General features: G+C 44.0%; 1 long non-coding RNA gene across 1 annotated transcript; it reads right to left on the reverse strand.

Moving 5' to 3' along the window:
- Positions 1–238: 238 nt before the first annotated feature.
- On the reverse strand, positions 239–3,073 carry LOC125542258. Its single transcript, XR_007297829.1, has 2 exons — positions 1,164–3,073; positions 239–519 (listed from the first exon to the last, which is right to left on the reverse strand). It is a non-coding gene; the product is annotated as an uncharacterized LOC125542258 (long non-coding RNA).
- Positions 3,074–4,695: the final 1,622 nt, after the last annotated feature.

The raw sequence follows: 4,695 nt of genomic DNA on the forward strand, positions 1-4,695 counted from the left end.
AACATATGCTTGTCATGGATGGTACGCTTGCTTTTAATCTATATACTACACATCACAATATGCATCATACCAGTTGATCAGATATGTGAGGCTTGACATCAAAATTCTACATACTATTAATCTAAGATCATCTTAAGAACTGGTTGAAAAATAAACTAAAAGGACAATTACCGAGTTTTTTACCATACAGGGAGGCTTGCAGTACTTTGTGCCACGTTGTTCTATACAGAGCATGAAGGAAGGGGAGCAAATCAAACAAATATATATACAAACAAAGGAGCAATTATTGTACGGATACATATTGTTCAGTCAAGAAAATCATTCAGAATTTCCCAACCCTACCGAACAAAGTTATAGGCCAAACCTCATGCTATTCGTCGTGCAAAGCTATAACTACATTATCACACCCTTTTTTCTACCATCTTGTATATGCACTGAACCAAGTGCAGTACTTGCCCCTCCAACGTCTCATCAGTGCAGATCACACATTGCATACATGTCATCTTCAAACCATAAAGTCTGTAGTATGGCAGGAAGTTTTACAATTAGGATATGTAATTATACAAACAACGACTGGGCAGGCAAGTACATGTTGATCGATAATTCAAATTGTTATAAGCTAGAAAAACATCTATTCAGTAGCAGCAGGGAACATACTGATAGTTCGGATCACCATATGTTTAAAATGTGCATTATTCATCCTCACTTCAAGTCGTCTAAACCTGGTAGCAAGTCCAGATACATTGGTTCATATTGTGGCACTGCCCTGACCTTGTAAAATAATTTTCTACTTTCATGACTCATAACTCATGACCGTGAAAGGTAAAATCAGTAATTACAATTATATGGCACTCCTTTCGGTGCATTCAGAGAGAAAGGGGGGCGAGAGTAGCTACCCCCCAGTATTAACCAAATAAATACGCAATAAGATATCCTCTAATAACATACTCCCTCCGTCCGAAAATACTTGTCATCAAAATAGATAACAAAGGATGTATCTAGAATTAAAATACGTCTAACTAATGTATATGGACACAAAACACACTCTTCAGACAAAAATCTTGTTCCTGGACCATTCAAAGTGTATTTGAAAGACATACATATCAGTGGACTCCCACGTCCATATGTATCTTAAATTTTTGAAGCCTAAGATGTGGTAGTACCTGCTTTTGTTAGACAGCTCCATATTTTGGATCTGATTGCAAGCTCCATATGCATCAGCCTAGTAAAGGTATCTGGGTGATTGGTTCATATCTCCAGACCTGATAAACACAAGCGGTGAAAGGATGAGAAAATTGTGAATCAACCAAACATTTGCACAGTTAGATTATAAATAAATTGGACAACAAATATTTGAACAATCTGGCTAACCCATAAAACTGACAAATCTAAGCTGGAACTGCAAGCTAAGCTGAGACAATCAAAAGTGTGAAGATGGACTGATGAAGGTAAAGTAACCACTTGAGTAAGAAAAGAATAAAGCAACAGGGACAACAACGATGCCGCTCTACAATCGTCTCTCTAATTCCATTCCCCTAGCTTGCCCTCTCATCTCCTTGCACATCAACCAGAACATCTGACCAAGATCAGAGAGAAGCAGTGGTGGGAGGGCGATGCAAGGTGATGAGCTGCGGCACGATCGATCAAGCATCGCTGTACTGATGGCGAGGGAGCTCTGCGGTGAAACCACCTATCAGCCGTACCTTGATAAGGACCGGAAGAAGCCTTTGGTTCAGGGTCCGAAGAAGAATACATGTACATGGAAGGTGGAGCATAGGGTGGTGTCTGCTCTTTTGCGATTTATTGCCTCATGGCAAGGGATTAAGAAGGATGTGAAACCATTGACCACAACAAAGGCGAACAAAGAAATCAGCCATCAACCTTATCCTCTCCAACCACGTTGGGTGTCCCATGGTGCCGAGTGCAGCTGCCGTCCCCCTTATCCTCTCCAACAACTGAACCCCGCGATGCCCAGCCGCTATCTCACTCCTATTCCCGAACAGCCGCCGTCGCGCTCCTGCTCCCGAACGGTCGTCGTCGCTGGACTGTGCTCCAAGTCACCGCCGCCACCGCCACCTGACTGCTCTCTCCTTGTCAACCCCCTCTCACTCGATCTCAATCTAGAAGCCCCCCTCAAAATCAGCACCCAAGGAGTTGGTACTATCGAACCAGCCAAGTCCCTTTGAAATCCGGGTTGGGCACTCCATGAATTTGTGTTCAGAAGGACACCAACGTCCAGTGGGCATCCCCAACGTGTCCCATCGCAGCCTCCCCCTCCTCCTCCCTTCCTCCCTCTCTCCCTCCACCGTCTTCTCCTTCAATCACCGCATCCCCGGCGACCCCAAGAATCCGAGGCGTGATCCCCCCAAATCACACCCCATCTCCCTCGCCCAAAATCCCAACGAATCTCCACATCATGGGATGCAAGAATCATGAATCCCCAAGTATATTCATCAACAATCCGGGAAGAAACCCCTGTCCGCGGTGGTCCGACCATGGACACAGATCTGCAGCTCCCCATCACCGCGACATAGCCCCTGCACCCGCTGCCGGACCCCACCACCCGCCGCCGCTGCTCCCAACGCCGCCACCGCCGCCGAACCACTACCACCGCGACCTCGATCCAAATCAGAGGCACGGGAGCAGGAAGAACGGCTGCCGACTACGGATGGCCGGAGAAGAAGACCGCCGGCGGCGCCCTACCCGGACGGATCGAGCGAACCCGTGCTCGTGTGTTGGCCTCCAAGCCGATGCTCGACCCGGCACGGGGGAGGGGCTGGCCCCGAGGAGCGGGGAGCCGGCGAATCTGTCGGCCAGGTGCTGGGCGCCGCGCTCCATCATCGCCGTCGTTTGTGGAGGGGCGCGGTCCCGGTCGAGGCGGCGCGGGGCAGGAGGTGGCGGCAGGATGGAGGTGGAGATGAGATCGAGGAGGCAGGATCGTGCGGGGCGCTGGGCTTTTTTTCTTCTTTTCTCTCCTCTGTACCGGTTCGGGTCTGACTTATGAGGGGACTGCGGGTGCAATTTCTAGAAAGTAAGAGGGTCTATTTGCAAAAAGGGCGCGACGGTGAACCCGCCAGGCTCAACGGGGAGAAAAACTAAGCAACGGATGGAAACTCATCACTCTCTCCTTAGCCCAATAAGTACCCACATCAAATACTCCAGCATGAAGAAGAATTGTGCTTTCAGTGAAAGCATATTTGCAAAGTGGCTATTTAGTGTATGAATTGTTTAGTTCATGGTTTTTCTTGTAATCATAGCATCACATCCTAGCCATATCTGCAAAGTGGCTACGAAATGTATAAATTATTCAGTTCATGGCTTTACTAGTAATCAATATCACATAACATTCTAACCATGTGTTTTTTCCATCTTGATAACACTAATTCATAGAAGAAGGCATATTGTTGGGTGGTATCTTATTTGATATTTGTACTCCCTCCGATCCATATTAATTGTCGCTGACTTAATACAACTTTAAGTATTTTTCTATTCGAAGGACCCTGCATCTCTTGTACATTTTAAGTTTTTAACAAATACCTACATGTCGTGCCATGACAAAATAAAGTCGTAGAATGGTATGCATACAATTTAGAAATTATAGAACGTGCATTCAATTCCAGTGAAGTCATTAACTACTATAAATTACAAATAAAGTAATTCTTAGATGACCAAGGATACAAATGGAAAATACCAGTAAATATCACATATGGCAGAGCAAAAAACAATTACCAGCAGTAGCATTCACCTGAGAATAGAAATAATAATTGATATAAACATATGGAAAATCCAACCATGCATAGATGAGATTAGCTGTTTACATTTATACCGCGGTCAAAATTCATTGGTCACAAAAAACCTCATCCGAGATTGTGTCGCAACAGATTGCTTGAAGTCAACCATTGACTTTCGGATTTAGGACCAGTCTTTCTGTTGCTGGAAGTCAGCCACAAGACTCGGCATCGATTTATGCTAACAATGTATACATAACTACTGCATTCTAGTGTAGTTTATACTGAAAAAGCTATGAAAGCTACAGGGCACAAGGAAGGGTGGACAAAATGAGATGTTTGGAGAAGAGTGATAAAATTTTAACAACTTGCAAGCACCGCGAGATGATCCTATTTTGCAAGTATAGTGGAAAGATACATATGATTGCATTGGCATTAAAACTAATGTTCTACCTGGCAAGTAAACTGGCTATGGATCAACACGTGTAGCAAGTGGAAGATCTCAGACTTGCAGTACACAATTTCTTTGTTTACTAATAGGTATCCATCTGCAGTCCAGGGTCATATTTGAACTCCTTATAACACGCTCATTTGCCTGACAATAAAACAGGAAACATGAATAAGCTATTATGCATTAACCGCATTGTTACAGCCAGCTACTCTCATATGTAATTGTGATTTAACCACACAAACATTACACAATTTCATAATAGACCATGCTTAGATTCAATATGCACAGAAGAAATATGACAAATGAGCAGAATGTATGACTATGCCTACAAGATTGCAATATAGTTTAGCTATTTTCAAGACTATCACACATTCAAGCATTCGGATATGTAGAAGCCAAAAAGCAATGCTAGCAGACAAAGAAAAACCAATAAATTGAATGTGATGCTTCATATTGCACAGTGCATGCACATGCCATGAAAGACAAGCACTTTGCCTATGTATATCTGCATTCAAA

This window comes from Triticum urartu, chromosome 3 (assembly GCF_003073215.2).
Source record: "Triticum urartu cultivar G1812 chromosome 3, Tu2.1, whole genome shotgun sequence".
Classification (NCBI taxonomy): domain Eukaryota; kingdom Viridiplantae; phylum Streptophyta; class Magnoliopsida; order Poales; family Poaceae; genus Triticum; species Triticum urartu.